The sequence below is a fragment of the Thrips palmi genome, unplaced genomic scaffold (assembly GCF_012932325.1).
Source record: "Thrips palmi isolate BJ-2018 unplaced genomic scaffold, TpBJ-2018v1 HiC_scaffold_19, whole genome shotgun sequence".
NCBI classification, from domain to species: domain Eukaryota; kingdom Metazoa; phylum Arthropoda; class Insecta; order Thysanoptera; family Thripidae; genus Thrips; species Thrips palmi.
This window is the reverse complement of record NW_023144628.1, coordinates 5,681,413-5,698,535: the sequence shown is the minus strand read 5'-3', so window position 1 is coordinate 5,698,535 and position 17,123 is coordinate 5,681,413.

Sequence of the window (17,123 nt, the reverse complement as noted above, 5' to 3'; positions counted from 1 at the left end):
CTCATTCAGACGCAAGGGCAACGGGCAGCAAGTCGCGCTTGCATGCTTCCACAGGCCAAGAGCATTTCCGCAGCCCAAAAGACCCGAAAGCATCTCTTCAGCCTGGAATCATTTCTTCTCAGTCTGCAGGACTGCCTCCAGGTGCTGCGCGACAGTCCGAGTGTGGTCCCCCGGAGAAGTGGCTCCTCTCCTCCGAGGGGCGCCACCGACCACTTTCAATACAAACACCACAAACAGTTCCTGCGAACGCCAGCGGAGGCAGCGGGGTGCCCCGGGCAGCCCCCTCACTTCGCACCACCCAGTGGACTGTCCTATTGACATGTCGGTAGAGACCTGCACGGAACGCACCCTCCTTTCCTGTTTTCAACAAAAACTAGTACAATATTTCAGCATTGCACGAAGGGTACTTATTGTACTCGAGTCGTGTCTTTGGTAGAACACAAAATAGACTTGTCTACGATGTATCGTATTTAGACGTCACAAAACTTCTTCCCAGCGACGCGGTAGAGTTTCCTCTCCGACGTCGCTCCGACGCGAGACGGGAGCGTGGCGCTAAATTCCCCGGCTTATTATTCAAGCTCCTGCGGCCTGACTCCGAGAGTCGTTCTGTCTCTCTCCCAGTCATGAGTCGTCCGTTATAGGCGCGAGAGAGACAGAGCGACCAAAACGACTCTCGGAATCAGTCTGCTGCTGGCAAGATAGATGAACCGATCATCCGAGCGGCGCGGCGTGTTTGAGGAGCGCGGCCAAGAGGAGCGGGGAGCAGGAAAAAATAAATAAATATTGAAAACGGTACCTTCGCGTTGTAGAACATGCGCGCCTCGAATGATGATGAAGAAGCTATGAATCTAATTCAGCGCTCGCTCCAGTGGCGGTCCAGTGGCGGTCCAGCCGCGCGGCTGGCGAGCCGCCAAGGTTTGTCTCCGTCTCTCTCGCACCCCGACGGGTCGGCCCGCGAGTGCGAGAGAGACGGAGCGACAGCCCGGCCGCGGCTTTATCGCACCATTATCGCGTCATTACTGCGAATAAAAAGGCGGATTAGACAGCGCGTTTCCTGTCTTCTGTCTAGGAGGACGTGGGTGTCCAAAAGTCTCCTTCATATTTGCACATTTTATTCCTGCACGTCTCGGAAGCGGCAAATTTCACACTGCTCTAGGTTTCGAACTACGGTACGAAAGGGGACACAGAAGAAAAATTTTTGAGAGGGTACGCCGGGCGAACCTCACCTGAGTGCACCTACGGCTTGCCTGCCTGCAGGCTGATTCCGAGAGTCCGTTTTCGTCGCTCTGCCTCTCTCGCACTCACGGGGCGTTCCGTATAGGTGCGAGAGAGACAGAGAGAGAGACTCTCGGAATGCCGGCCGCACCGCCGACACATTGTGGATCAATGAATCGGGCCTTGATGCGGTCATCGACAATGGCTGCCCTCTTTGTGGACGCCACCAGGTTCCTGGCTGCGCCTTTGTCCGCGGTGATCCAGCATCCCTGCCCTGCCCAACATCCTCCAGCTTCGGATGGTCCAACAGCGCCCTCGTCTCGTCACTCTGTCTCTCTCGCACCCATGGGACGTCCCGTATGCGAGAGAGAGAGAGACAGAGCGACGAAGCGCGGGGAGGCAAAAACGTGACCCAGCGGGTATTCGAACGCGCGCCAGAGGAACACAACAACACGGCTCGTCCCCGCGGGATCGCAAACTTTTTCCGCTGGCATTTTGAGCTCGCCGCGATGCAGCGTCGCTGCTGGTCCCTTTCACGGTGTCCTTGACGTCCTCGAGCCCTGCTGGGATTACAGCGACGCCATCACGATTCCTTTTATTTGGGTCGCCGCTCCACGGGGCAGTCCGTATCGCCTGTGTCTATCTGAGCCGTGATGAACTCGTTCGGTTCGGCCGTCGGCCGGCCAGTCGGTCTCCGTCGCCTCCATGTCGTCTGTCACCGCGGCGCGCGGGGCTACCGGCGATACGCGCAGGACGCCGCCAGAGCTCCTGGGCGGCGCACAGTGGGCAGGAGACCGGTGGTGGCGCAGCTTCAGAGTCGCTACTCGCTACATGGGATTCGAACCGCACTGCCCCCGCCAATGGATTTCTCGTTCGGAGAGCAATCCATTGGTGGGGTCACACGTTCGATTCGAATCCTATTTAGCGACTCTGGAGCTCAAAACGCGTCTAGAATTTTGCCCCCTCCCGGTCTTCTGGCCCACTGTGCGTGGTCGTCCACCTCTGAGCGATGTTCCGGCCACTCTCGGCGAACCTGGCTCGGCGTCGCTCCGCGCGCTCTGCGTGCAGCGCTGCCTCGCTGCCTCGTGAAAATCACTTTCCGAACCGCGCTGAATGAGAGAGGGCCACTCGGCCGCCACACTTGTTGTTACAGATTCTGATCGACTACCCGACGCCGTCAGTGGCAACACCGCAGCCCGCTCCGCCCTGCCCCTAGCCTGCCCTCGGCCCTCAACGAATTACCTCTTGGTACCTGGCGGCTGGCGGCAATGCCTGGCGCACCGCCATGCCGTCCATGGCGTGGCGGGGCGCGGCGGGAAGGGAACGCTTCCTGGTGGCCGCTCACGGAAGTCCCTCTGCCGCCGATCGGCCCAGAGGGCCAGGGGCAGCCAGGGGCTTAGCCCAGCCCGTAATGACAAAGTAGTATCGGTTTTTCGGATGCCCCAGACAAAGTGCTACATTTTCACGCAATCCGGAGGGTTCATTATGAGCGGTTCCTCGCCTGGGTCTTCTGGGCCGGCCCCCGTCGGCCCGCCAGCCCGTCAGGTGGCACGCCTGGCCCCGCCCACCCGTCCTGACGGCCTGACCCGACGTCCTGACGTCCTGACCCCGCCAGCATAGTGATTTACTCCTTCTGGACGCATCCACGCGCGTTGCTCTGCATTCAGACCAACCCCCGCCCCCTGTACGCCAGCTGTTATTTTTCCTCTCATTTCACACTCCTCTAGTTCCCGGGGGACGCGCATGGGTTGCAGAGCGACGGTGCTGATGTTGACCTCTGGGACGCCGTACAGTGAGCTGGAATGCGAGTAGTACAGATCTGAGTTTCCAGTCAGTGCATCGCGGGAAGCGAAGGGATACACAGCTCGTCAAAAACCATCGAAAGTCGTCATTGGAGAGATCACTTACTAACTAGTTACTACGCTAACCTAGGTCGCCACCGCGAGCGTGCGGCGGCTCGGCGCGCGCAGCGCCATCTCGCGGCGACTCGCGGAACCTCGTCCGCGCGCGAGGGGATTTTAGCCGCTTCCACCGGTCTTCTGGCCCACTGTGAGACGAGTAGTGGCCCATATTCACTCGCAGCAGCAGCAGCAGCAGTCAGGGCAGTCCAAATTAAAAGATGCCTTCCTTGGAGGGCCCTCTTCTAGCACTCCGGTAACGAGCTCAGGGTTCCGTGATTGGGGCTCAATTATCACTGCCCCGGGTACACCATTTGTCATTATCCTCCACCTCTCGTGTGTGTGTGTGTGTGGGGGGGGGGGGGGGGGAGTGCGTGTGGTGTCTGGGTTGCGCGCGCCAAACCGCCAGTTCCCCCAATACACTCTCTAACCCTCTCGCTTCCCGGCGGCGCGGCGCGGTTCGGCGAAGTCGCTCGGCTCCCTTCGGCTCCCTTCGGCCATTATTATGTCGCGCTGCCAGTCGTCCCGACAGTGGCGTGGCGGGGGAGGCGCGCTAATTTCCGAGAGGTGTTACCAATCTGGAGCGGCAGCGCGGGAACGCCGCACTCGGCCCACTCCTCTCATTCCGAGGGTCTCTCTCTCTCGCACCTTTACGGGCCGCTCCACGAGTGCGAGAGAGACAGAGCGACGAAAACGGCCCTCGGAATCGGTCTGCCGTGGAGCAGCCCGACGAGCCCGACATGGAGAAGGAGGCAACCTCGGCCACTTCTCGGTGCTGTCCGGGCCGGGCTGGACTCTGGACCAACGGACCAGCATCAAACTCCTTCTGATCATTCAGCCGTGGACTCTCATTTCCACCCAGAACGCGCATCTCGCCCTGTTGTTGTTGTTGGCGCTGCGTGGAAAAAGCGGCCACGCGCCGCGCCCTTTCGAACCTCAAACGGCCGCGAGATAAGTTTCTCTCCCCTTCCGATCGCACTCCGTGATTGGTCGCTCGTAGAAAACCGGATGTGATGGATTTTTTTTTTCGGGCGGGGCTCGCATGATTTACTGCGATTATTAATTATCGCCTGTTTTCCGAGGCATTGACACGTGTGAAGCCCTTGGTGGGTGCGGACGGCACCTCGGTAGTTCAGCGCGCGGAAGACCCGTTCGTTCAGGCGGGCATAACTCTAAAAGTCGAAGTTGGATCCCGCGTCCTCAAACAGGACTCGAATAAATGGGGTTCCCTTCAAAACGAGGAATGCATTCGTGCCATCGTGAGTTTGATTCGAGTCCCTTTTGAGGACGTTGGAGCTCAAAACGCGTCTGGAGTTTTGACCGCCTCCACACTGTGCCGACCTCTGTGTGGCTCCCACGGCAACACGGAGGCGCGGCCGGCGGGAGTATCGCATGCGCGGGAGATTCGAAGGCATTTCCCCGCCTCGGGGCCTCCACTGCCGAACACTGCTATCTGTCTCTCTCGCACTCACGGCGGCGATGCAACGCGTCATCGCTTGCCTCACACACTTGCAGTGCTGCAGAGCACTTGCCGCACGCGTTTCGCGCCCACTGCGTGTGGGAGAGTGATGCTCCATCGCGCCTATCTCCTCGATCTGAAATCGATGACTGAAGCCACCGGAGGGTAATTTGAATTCTCGATAGGTCGAACCGTCGGGGGTCGGGGGCTGCGGGCTCCGATCGCCGGCCCCCTTCGGCCCGCCCTGGGAAGCGGTAGCGACTATGGAAATGACACGAGAGGCATCACAAGACCAGCCCCGCGCCGCGCCGCCCTGTCAAAACGGACGGGAAGGCTTGGAAGCTGGAAGGCGGACTGTTGTGATCGGTGCAGCGCGGCGCAGCGCCGCGTGTTTCGAGTTTCATTTGCATGCCTTCCGTCTCACTGGACACAAGGAAAAGCCGCGGAGGCGAAAAGGGAAAGAGAACCCGACGGAGATTTTGACCACTGCTTGTAAAATCGAAGACCGACAACTTTCGTAGCCTAGGCCGGGCCGCCGGGCCGGGCTTGCACGCCCGTTTTACGTTCAGCTTAGCGAGAAATCGATTTCGGAAAAAGTGTCACCTCGGAGATTCCATTCTGAGGCGGCTCTCGGCTCCTCTTGCCGGGGGTGGTTTTACGGCTATTCTCCGCTGGATAAGATAAAACGCCCAGGAGGAGCCCCTCCAAATAATCCCCCCGTATAATAACGCTTCGATAGCGCGGCGGACAGACTCAAAGAACACTTCCCTTTTTTCGTCGGTGCCTCTTCTTCTTTTTCCCCGGGGCCAAAAAGCCGGGGGCAGGAATGCCACTGTTGAGACAATGTCTGCCGCTTTTCGCCGCGCCTCTGATTGAGGTGCGCCAGGTGAGCCAGGTCAGTGCAGCGATTAAAAGGTCTTTAGTGCGCCGCGCTTCCGGCGTCCCTCTGTCTCTGTCGCACTCATGGGGATCTCCCTAAGGGTGCGAGAGAGACAGAGCGACGTCTCTTCCGAATCGCTTGGCGGCAGAGACGCTCCCACGTCGTCGGTCTACTGCTCGGCCTGCTTGCTCCCCTACACCTGCACGACGGACCGCCGAATCCGCCGCAGTTTTGTCACCCGGGAGAAACTTTGTCCGAAGGGGCAGCCTCGCAGCCGAGTGGAGATCTTTACCCGTGATTGCCGGGCCGTGGCTGGGCCATGGCTGGGCGGTGGACTGCTGATGACTCCCGGGCAGGTGCGCGAGGCCAGGCCAAGAAGAGGAGGGACCCCGAACCCCTCTCTGGGCCCGGCGAATGACACTCACACATCACCCGACCTGCCTCCTTCCCCCCCCCCTCTCTCTCTTTCTGACACACACACGCGCGAATAATACTGAATGATGCCAATAACATTCCGTGCTACATTTTGAGTCCTGTTTTCTTTTTTTAGCCCGCATTGCCGGCTCTACCAATTGAACGGTAACGTCCCCCAGAGCATCACAACAGAAACTGCGAGGGGGCCACCACTCTCATTTCAGGTGTACACAAGATTACGGGATTACGGGAAATTTACTAGGGATTACGCGTGAAATTTTCGAAAATTGGTTCGAAAACGTTGAAAAAAAGCTCAAAAACATTGAAAAATGACTGAAAACGTTGAAAAATGACAGAATTTTGTCAAGGATTACGTGATGACGCCATGGATTACCAGAGATTACCAGCCAATTTGTACACAGGATTACGGGGGTGGTGGCCCCCTCGAGAAACTGCCACGTTCGAGACATCACTCTTCGGCCCATTCAGGAAAAAATTCTGCGACTAATATCTATAAACCTGCAGCAGCAGCAGCAGCACCTTGAGGGGGGAGGGCGTATACTTTATTGCACATTTATGTGCTGCTTCTGGAGCCAGGCGGAGCGCCTTCTTGGAAAAGTCACCAAATACTTTACTGGCTGCTGCCACGCCTGGCCATCCATGCCTGCCGTGCAGAGGTGCCTCGAGGTGCTTCCACACTGCCATGCCCGGCCGGCCCTGCCCCCCGCGGACGGCCATTGTTGCGCGGTGGGGTTGTTGGCTTGCTTGTTGGTTGGCACCTGTGCAGTGCAGTCATCATTAGCCAAAACCACGGACCGAACAACAAGGAGGAACGAAGGACGTGAAGAAGAAGAAGAAGAAGAAGAAGAAGAAGAAGAAGAAGAAGAAGAAAAGAAGAAGAAGAAGAAGAAGAGAAGAAGAAAGAAGAAGAAGATGATGATGATCTGCACAGACACAGAGCCATACTGGTCTTAAACAAAGCACCAAAAAAATAAAAAAAAGATGCCCAAATTATTCACGACGGCCTGTCCAGTTTTTCTCGTGTCGCGTCGTCCGAAATGGGGCATGGCTTTCAACAGGTGTCGAGGTTAAGCCGCGTTTTTCTTGTTTGTGTGTTGTTTTTTTTTTTCAAGCCCGTATCTGGGTTCACCCTGAATGATGGCGATCGCCGTGGGCCGGTTTGGGAGGCGAGGCGTGCACACCGGGTGTCACTCCACGGTGTCGCGGCGGCGGTGTCACGTCACCGCTAGGCCAGGCGTCGCCGCCGATCACCACACTGTAACTGGACGAGAAACTGAACACCGACCGCGACGTACACACACACACGCACCGCCCGCCAAGGCAGGCGAGGCTATGCTGGACTCGACACGGCGAACAAAATGCGCCAATAATAACAGAAACGACAACAAAAATGTGGCGATATCGCGGGCACGCCCACGTTACCGTCCGCCGGGCCCATTTCGCGGAAGCTGGACGGGGAAAAAGACGTCACTTGACACAAAGGTGGCGCGGACAGTGCTGCAGCTGCCGGGCCGAGCAACGCCCAGCCACGCCGAGCAGGCCAAGCAGCACCCCCTGCAGGCATTCAGCGAGGAGGTGTCGCACAAAGGGGCGTCATCTGACGACTGCATTTCCAAGTGCACCGTCGCACAGTGGGCCAGAAGACCGGTGGAGGCGGTCACTGCGGCGGCCTTTCGGTCTGTCGGCCCGGAGCCAAGCAGGGCCAAGCAGAGCCGAGCGACGACAACAACCAGTTCTGCTCATAGTTGGGATACCAGGAGAGCGGTCGGGCCGGGTCCGGGCGGGTCCGGCGGCCCCTCCCCCATCCTTCCCTCTCACACCTCGGGACCTAATGACTGTTGTCCTGCATTGCTGCAGCGTCGCTGCAGTGCCTCGGCTGCCCCTACCCGTCATATTTCATGAGGGGGGCGATGCCGAGAGCGAGGCGGTGCTCACGTGATATGAGGGGAATCCTCTCTGACCGGCCTTGATCCACGCCGAGGCGCGAATCCTCGACTCGGCGGCGTACGCGCTCGCACTCGCACGCGCACTCACACACTCTCGCACCGTGTCCGGCCATACACGCACACAGATCAAGGCTCGGTTTCACACCCGGATCATACATGCGGTTTAGTCCGGCCGCTCCCCCCTCCGGATTGATATTCGAATCGCTGCAACTACTTTCCCGCCGTTTTGGAGCGCAAGAGTGGTTTTTGTTTGAGAGCCGCGCCGTGGGCAGGCCGGCGAGCAAGCCGCACGCGACGCCCTGGCGACGCCCGCACCGATCCATAACGCGTGGCTCAACGACAGTGGCGTAACGCCGCCAGACTTTCACCGTGATGCTATACTTCTTGTCGGCCAGACTGCATCGGGGCGCGGATCGGGCCGAGCCGGGGCGCGCTGAGCCGAGCCGAGCCGAGCCGAGCCGGACCGTCGCCGTGTGTGAACGCCGTATTAGACCCTGGCCCGAACGGCCGAACGGCCGGACCGAAACGCTGAAAAGTGGCCCATTTTGAGGCGGGCGTGGCCGCGTGGCCGGGTGCGCCGCGCCGCGCTGCGCCGTGCTGCAGCCGGGGTCCGAACCGAAAGCACAGTTAGCTTGGTGTGCAACGGCGTGCCGCGTGCAACAGTGCCAGTTAGCGCACGTTCGAACACCGTTCCAGCGGTTCCAGCACGGACATGCCTAGGGCCCCAGGCGGCCCAGCCATTATCAACGCAAGCCGGGGTCGTGGGTTCAAGCCCCACTAGGGGCGGCGAAAATTATTGCCCACAGCCTCGGCGCTCGGCGGCGCGGCGGGGGCTTCCTATGTTGAGAAAGATCGTCTATCGGAGCCCGAAACAGAGTGGCAAACACCTCCTCAGCCATGGCCGTTGAAGCAGTCTGTTCTCTCTGATTCCTTCGAGCGGAGCTCTGTCGCTTGTCTCTCTCCCACGCGAGAGTGAGAGAGACAGGGAGTTCGGAATCAGCCTCCTCAGATCAAAAGCCTCTCATGTCAAGTCCGCCTCTAGGCGGCCTGGCCGCCCTCACGCCACAGTCACGAACCGCGTTTCTCAAATTAGTAGCCCGGCCCGCCACGGCGTCTCGCGTCTCCCGGAGGACGTCGTGGAGTGCACGCTGTACGTTCGTACGCCGTTCCCACACACCCCGTACGTGTCCGGGGCACGCCGGGGGCATGCCAGCGCGCCGCGCAGTGCCCGTGCGTGCCCCTAATCATGTGAATGTGAATCGTCACTTCTTGCGGTCGGGGAGCCTCATCGCCCCTGCCGGCCGGCACGTGTTGGCACGTGTTGCTGCGGATTCACATTCAAATTCAATTTCGAGCGTCGCGGAGACGTTTCGGTTCCGACCGGCCGGCCGCCGCCGCTGCGTGGTTAGAACGTCGAGCAGCTAGAGCAGTGGTTCTCAACCTTAGGGTCGCGACCCCAAGCGGGGTCGCGAAATTTTTTTAAGGGGTCGCGGCGATGCTGGGGTCGTGTTTTAGGCTGATTTTAAGCAGCCACTGCGTCTGATCCGAGGCGGGCATTTTGCTCCCTCAACGGGCAGTTGGTCTTTGGACCTTCCTTTAGCATGCCTTTGTTACGGAGTGCAATTATCAGTCTTAGTTTGGGAGCAGTATTGTCTCAAAGTTGGCCGAAACGCTCAGAAATGTCTATGAAAAATCGTGTTTTGGGCCGATTTTAAGCAGCCACTGCGTCTGATCCGAGGCGGGCATTTTGCTCCCTCAACGGGCAGTTGGTCTTTGGACCTTCCTTTAGCATGCCTTTGTTACGGAGTGCAATTATCAGTCTTAGTTTGGGAGCAGTACTGTCTCAAAGTTGGCCGAAACGCTCAGAAATGTCTATGAAAAATCGTGTTTTGGGCCGATTTTAAGCAGCCACTGCGTCTGATCCGAGGCGGGCATTTTGCTCCCTCAACGGGCAGTTGGTCTTTGGACCTTCCTTTAGCATGCCTTTGTTACGGAGTGCGATTATCAGTCTTAGTTTGGGAGCAGTATTGTCTCAAAGTTGGCCGAAACGCTCAGAAATGTCTATTAAAAATCGTGTTTTGGGCCGATTTTAAGCAGCCACTGCGTCTGATCCGAGGCGGGCATTTTGCTCCCTCAACGGGCAGTTGGTCTTTGGACCTTCCTTTAGCATGCCTTTGTTACGGAGTGCAATTATCAGTCTTAGTTTGGGAGCAGTACTGTCTCAAAGTTGGCCGAAACGCTCAGAAATGTCTATGAAAAATCGTGTTTTGGGCCGATTTTAAGCAGCCACTGCGTCTGATCCGAGGCGGGCATTTTGCTCCCTCAACGGGCAGTTGGTCTTTGGACCTTCCTTTAGCATGCCTTTGTTACGGAGTGCGATTATCAGTCTTAGTTTGGGAGCAGTATTGTCTCAAAGTTGACCAAAATAGTCACAACGGTTTTTCAAAGACACTTGCGACCGTTTTGATCGACTTTGAGACAATACTGCTCCCAAACTAAGACTGATAATCGCACTCCGTAACAAAGGCATGCTAAAGGAAGGTCCAAAGACCAATTGTCCATTGAGGGAGCAAAATGCCCGCCTTGGATCAGACGCTGTGGCTGCTTAAAATCGGCCCAAAACACGATTTTTCATGGACATTTCTGAGCGTTTCGGCCAACTTTGAGACAATACTGCTCCCAAACTAAGACTGATAATTGCACTCCGTAACAAAGGCATGCTAAAGGAAGGTCCAAAGACCAACTGCCCGTTGAGGGAGCAAAATGCCCGCCTCGGATCAGACGCAGTGGCTGCTTAAAATCGGCCCAAAACACGATTTTTCAAAGACACTGCTGACCGTTTCGGCCAACTTTGAGACAATACTGCTCCCTAACTAAGACTGATAATTGCACTCCGTAACAAAGGCATGCTATAGGAAGGTCCAAAGACCAGTTGCCCGTTGAGGGAGCAAAATGCCCGCCTCGGATCAGACGCCGTGGCATGTTAAAGGAGGGGTCCCGTGGGGTCGCGAAATTTTTCCTGGGGGTCGCGGAAATTTTTGGCTTTAAATTTGGGGTCGCGAGCCGAGAAAGGTTGAGAACCGCTGAGCTAGAGTGGTCATGCGGTCGCGCGGCGCTGCGAGGAGAATCGGATTTTCTAATCGCGCGCCTGCCTGCCGGGCGGCCGCGTCGCTACCCCGCGCCACGGCCATACCCCGCGCGCAGCGCTGCGGCGGATTGCGGCGGATACCCCCTGCCCACGAGACCGCACAGTGCTCCGGGTCGTCGGCCGCGGCCGCACCGGTGGCGCGCTCTAGCGGAGCGCCGGCCAACCTCGCCAGGACATGATCTCGGCGGATAAAACTTTAGCGATGCTACAGTAATCCAGCCTCACGCCCGCACCTTTTAGCGAGGACGAGCGAGGCCGCAGGGCGGCGGGGAGGGAGGCACACTGTGGAGGCACGGGGTCAACGGGGCGACTCTTGGGTGGCGGAAGGCGTCGCGGAGACTCCAAACAGACGACGCCGTTTGGAGCGCAAAGCGGAGAGTCGACTAAGTCTTCTGGTCCACTACAAGCGCGGCACGGTCAGGGCTGGTCTCGATGTTCGTCGTGGCCGCGTCCGACTTGGCGGGGTTCGCGCCGACCGGGGGGCCTCTCGCCTGGCGGGTCGCGGGGCTCCGCGGGGATGGCGGCGTGGCGCGGAGCGGTGGTGACACCGAGGCCGCGACCTTCGGGCCGATGGCCGATGGCACTCCGCTCCGCACCCCGCATGGCTCGCGAGCCCAGCGCGCACATGTCCAGACCCCTCCAAAAGAACAGCCATAACCCCTCCCTCCCCCACCCCGAACTCACATGCCACTTTGCTTCGGAAACGCCGCACGCTGACACCACACTGACGTGGGAGGACCACACACACGCCCGCGCGCGCACACACACACACACACACACACACACACACGCACGCACGCACACACACACACACACCGTATTTCATGGGCGCGCCCGCTGGCCGTGACAGCCGTAACGCCGTACCGCTCCACTACGTACTCGTTACACACCCCCGTGCATGTGCCCCGTGTGTGTCTGGAACGCGCTGCTCTAGAGTCTAGCGCGCCCCCTTTCTACCCCCTACCCCCTCGCCGTGTCGCACTGGCTGCACTGCCGAGTGACGCTGTTGATTCTAATAATGACTGGAGCCGGCGGGGCGGGGCGGGGCGGGGCGCAAGGGCGCGCCCCAGGGCCAACAAGGCAGCAGCAATGTCGACACGTGCGATCGCAGTGCCATGGCAGTGGCGTGCCGCTCTCCGCGCTCCGCTCGCGTTGTCGCGCTGCCTCGCATTCGCACGGCGCGCGCGGCGCAGGCGGGGCCGTGAAGTGCAGGCTGCATGCAGGCTGCAGACCGTGCCGCTGAGTTAGGGGTGATTACAGTGCAGCGACACATGGCCGCCGTCTGCAGCGCTGCAGGGCGCGGCGTTTCATCACGGAGTAGTTCGTCATTTCATCGCGGGTAGAGAGCCGCCTGTAGGTGTGGAATCACTCTCCCCGTTCATAAAGCGTAAGCTGGCCTTGTTTCGCGTTTTGAGGCGCTCCCTGTTTATTCATCCATTCGTCCATCCAGCACGAGCGTTGCTTTTTGATTCGGCCCTCCCCCTCCGGTCGGCCCTCCGAATCCGTGGCGGTGTTGTACCTCGGCGGCGCTGCGCTGCGCTGCCGGCCGCGGCCCGCCCGGCCGAACGGCCGAATGCCGCCCTGGGGAGACCTGGCCGAGTCCGACGGGAAATAAGGCAGCATGAGGCCTGGACCCACCGGACCCACAGCGGGCTGTCTCTCTCGCTTGCCATGCGGGCCGCGCCATGAGCGCGAGGGAGAGCCTCTGGCTCAGACTGCTGGAGCGGAGCCTACCTCAGCGGCCCCAGCCAGCGCAGCAGCGCGGCCCCCAGCGCGCCCCGGCCGGCTAGATTCATGCCGTGTTGTCGGTCGCGAAATGAATTTGGCCGCCAATGCGCCCCGGGCCTCAGGGACGCGGAGCACCAGGAGAGCACGCGCGCCAGGTAACAATCGGGTAAAAACTAAAAACGGCGCGAGCGGGAGTCGAACCCGCGCCGCGCAGAAGGCCGGCGCTGGCGGCCGAAACTCTTCACGCGTTTTGAGCTCCAGAGTCGCTAAGCAGGACTCGACCTATGGATTCCTCGTTTGGAGAGCAACCCATTGGTGGGGTCACACGTTCGGTTCGAGTCCCATTTAGCGACTCTGGAGCTCAAAACGCGTCGCGGACTTTGACCGCCTCCACCGGTCTTCTGGCCCGCCGTGCGCCGGGTAGGGGTTGCGACGCCCGTACAAAAAGGCCGCAGACGCACGGCAAGACAGAGACAGGGGCGCCGCCGGAGCCGCCGCAGCCATCGGCCCGGATCAATCGGGCTCTCTTGCATCCAGAGGGTTTACTGCGCGCGGCGTAACCCAAAATTGGATCCGGCGGTGGCGGCGGCGCGGTGTGGCGCGCGGGGCGCAGGTGAGAGTGATGGTCGTCGCACATGGACGTCCGGGATGACTCGGCATGTGTGACGGACGGGTACACGACACAGCCTCCCCCCGCCAGCCCCGCCAGGCGGGCTCACGGTGAGTAATGATTATATAGAGAGCCCACGCGACGCCGTGTGGCGCGTTGCTGCGCGTTGCTGGGCGTTGCCGCGCGTTGCGGGAAAGCCGGTGCTGGAGAGCGGCGGCCGGAGGGATGGAAAGGATAAAAATAAAATACAAGTGGGGGATGGGGGCGGCGGGACCGGCACCGGCCCGCCGCCATCAAAACGCCACTGCGGCTTGATTTTCATTTAATTTCCAGACCGCACAAAGTTGCCCTGCTGTATTTATTTGACGGAATGTGCACGCACAACCATCGGGCATCGGATGAAAGGATTCCGCGCGCCCCCGTTTGGCTCAGACCATGGTCTTATAAAAAACATGGTCACGGTGCGGCCATGGTGGTGGTCGCTACAGATGCCCACGTTCGTTATCACAGGCTTCGGAGTACAGACGCTGGAGATGTTCGTTTCGACGGACGTCGACGGACGCAATATATAACATGAATTGGCCTCGCCTCTTCATGTCGTGGTCGAGAGACAGAACGAGGAGACGCGACGTTGGGCACAACGCGGAGGGCGGCCGTGCCCGGGGATGACGCCTGTCTCGCTTCTTGGTGACGAGGGCCGCTGTACGCCACGCCACGCCGCCGCAGCAGGGTGGCCAACCAAGCGCTCCACCCCAAGCCATTCGCGGCCACTTTCCTTGTCATTAAAAAACAAAAAAAAGCCTAGAAAACAAACAAGAAAAACTCCTAATTGAGTTGTGAGGCCAAAGTTTGGCGGGCGGCCCCGTTCATCAGATACCGCACTACACACGGATTATGTGGAAAAGTTGGAAAGTTTGCCAGGCAGGCGCTGTCTTGTGTTCGGAATAACCGCACCGCGTTTTCGGCGCGGCGGGCTGGCCAACCTGTCACCCCATTCGACGCACGTCCGTGTAAAAGCGTCTCCATTTCCAGCGTCTCGCCCGCCGCGCGCGCCGCGCCGGCAAACGCAAAGAATGTTACCTATCCTGGAGGGGGAGCAGGGGAGAGGGAGCGGCATGAGAGCGCGCGTATTAAATTCGTGGCCAAAAGTTGTTGCTCTTTCCTCCCCTAGCGGGGCGGCCCTGGCGGCCGTTGCGTGGCCTCGATCAAGGAGACGCCCTTGTTCGTGGCGTGACGGACTGCACTACACCCATCTCGTGGTTTATGGGCTTGTTTTGGCGTACCACGGCGTACCCGTGTGTGTACGTGCCCGAGCGTGGCCGAGCGCCGCTGCCTCCCTCCCCGAGACCTCGGCCATCCCGGCGTCGTGGGGAGCCGGGGCCGTCGGGCCGAGGCCGGCCTCCCCGCGGGAGGGCCGCGCGACGAGACCCCGGCCGAGGCCGCGGCGCAGCAGCAGACCGACTCCGAGAGTCGTTTTCGTCGCTGTCTCACTCGCACTCGTGCGGCGTGCCATAGAGGCGCGAGGGAGACGGAGCGACGAGAACGACTCCCGGACTCGGCCCGCAGCGCAAGGGTGGAGGCGGCGGCGAGAGCGAGGGCCAGAGCGAGCCGGGGCAGACGGCAGGGGCGCAAGAAAGAGAAGTAGAGTGCGAGTGTTTGTGTCTTCAAGACGGCGCCGAGACCCCCGACCCGACTACCCTTTCCCCTCCAACCGTTCGTCGTCCGTCCACCAGCCGAGCGATTCGTTTGGTCGCTCTGTCTCTCTCCCTGCCGCGCGGGCCGCCCGATGAGTGCGACAGAGACAGAGAGACGGCGCAAGGTGCGCCACCGCCACTACACCGCGAGCCGCCCGACGCGCCCGACGCACCTGCGGCCCGGCTCCGGCTTCCCATCCCAATATATGGAGCCCCAGCGGCAAAAGAAAAGCACCGGGGGAGTAAAAACAACCCTAAGCCTCGCCGGGATTCGAACTCGCCTTCAGAGGGAAGGCGGCAACACGGTGTGGGCCCTGTCGCTGGCATGCTGGCTGTCTGGCAGTGTCGCCGCCATGCCGGGGCAGCTCGGCCGGCGGTCTCGACCAAATGACGTGAATAATACAGGCGGGCAGCAGCGCAGCGGCGACCCGAGTCTAGTCGGCCGTGCCGGACAGCCAAGACACCGGACACGCAGTACGCCGTCCGCCACGCACGAATCTCGGACCCGGCCGGGGGGGGGGGGGAGCGCCGTGCGGGTAGGCAGCCCAACTGCCACGCGGCGTCCTAAAAGTCTTCGAGGGCAGTAAGGCCCTGTGTCCGCATTTTGCAGGCGTGTCCGGCCGGCCACTCGCCCCGCCCCGCCCCGCCCCGCCCCACCCCACCACGCCCCGCCCCACCCCGCCCCAGGCGCCCCATGATTGTGTTTGGCTAGCCGGCGTGCGTCGCCACTAATTGATGATCGCCCTATATCGAGCTATGTAAGACGCTGAGCGAGGGGGAGGGGCGGGGGAGGGGCAGGCCGCTCTCTTTACGACTCGCCGTACAAGCAATATAAGGAGACGGGGAAAGGTGCTGTGCCGGGAGGGAGGGGGGGGGGGTGCGGTCCAGGTGGGACCGGTTTACGGCTCCGGAGTGCTGTAAGTGGTGCCGGACGCCCACCCTCCCCGTCCACCCCGTGCGGCTTGCCAAACTACCCCCACCCCTCGGCCTTGTTGCTCAAGCGGCCTTTACGACTGCGGCTCATCACGGGCATGAGGAACTCGAGGAACTCGCACTGCCGTTTTTCAGCCAGTGTGGCAATCCGCGCGCCGAGGCGGCGGGGCGGCGGGGGCGTGTCGCCGTCGGGACGACGCTCTCCTTCGAGTGCCGGGGGAAGGAGAAATTAGCGCCGCGGCGCGGCCGAAACGGGGCCGGGGAGGCGGCGCGCGCCCCGCCGCACTTCCCGGGGACTTCCTGCGGACCTCCGGAGCCGGACGTCAGAGGGAGAGAGAGAGGGAGAGAGAGAGAGAGAGGGAGAGAGAGAGAGGGAGAGAGGGCGCCACGCGCCGCGCCCGGAGGAGGCGGCGGAGGGCGGGGGGCCTTACTAGCCTCACTCGGCTGCGGTTCCAGCGGTTCCAGCCGTACAACTCGAGGCCCTCGTCCGCCCCCAGGGACTCCAGGAGCAGGGCGAGGCCCCCTGCAGGCGGACCGCAATGGGAGATGGACGGACGGCGCGTCGCGCAGCAGACGGGCTCAGAGAGTCGTTTCCGTCGCTCTCTCTCTCGCACTCGTGGTGTGTCCCCCTGTAGGTGCGAAAGAGGCACGGTGGCGGAAACGACTCTCGGAATCAGTCCAGTCTGCAGTTCAAAGGCCGGCGGGGAGTCGCGCTGCCGAGGTTCGAGGCCCGAGGCCGGCGCGGCGGTCCGAATCCCGATCTAATTTGGCGCGGAAAATGGAAAAATGGACCTGAGCGGGGCCGTGACGACAGGTGGGGCGGACAGGGGCTTGATGCTCGAGTCGGAGCCGCCCCGCCGCCTCGCCCGCAGAGTTCCTCTCCGCAGTTCCACGGCGAGGCCAACTCAACTCGACTTGGCGCTCCGCCTCGAGAGCGACACAAAGAACTCGGTGAATTTATCATAAGCCACGCGCACGTTCGCCTGCCTGGCCTGCCTGGCCGCCGGCAGCGTAGCGCTCATCTCCTGCGGAGTCGCCGAGTCGGCCGACTTCATCCCTGGATGGATGCCTCTGCAGCCCTGCAGCCCTCCAGCCCCAGGGCCTTCATGACCTCCGCGAAAAGGGAGTTCAGTACAGAGGCGCGTGCCGCGTCTCTGTCTTTCACTTTGTCTTTTCT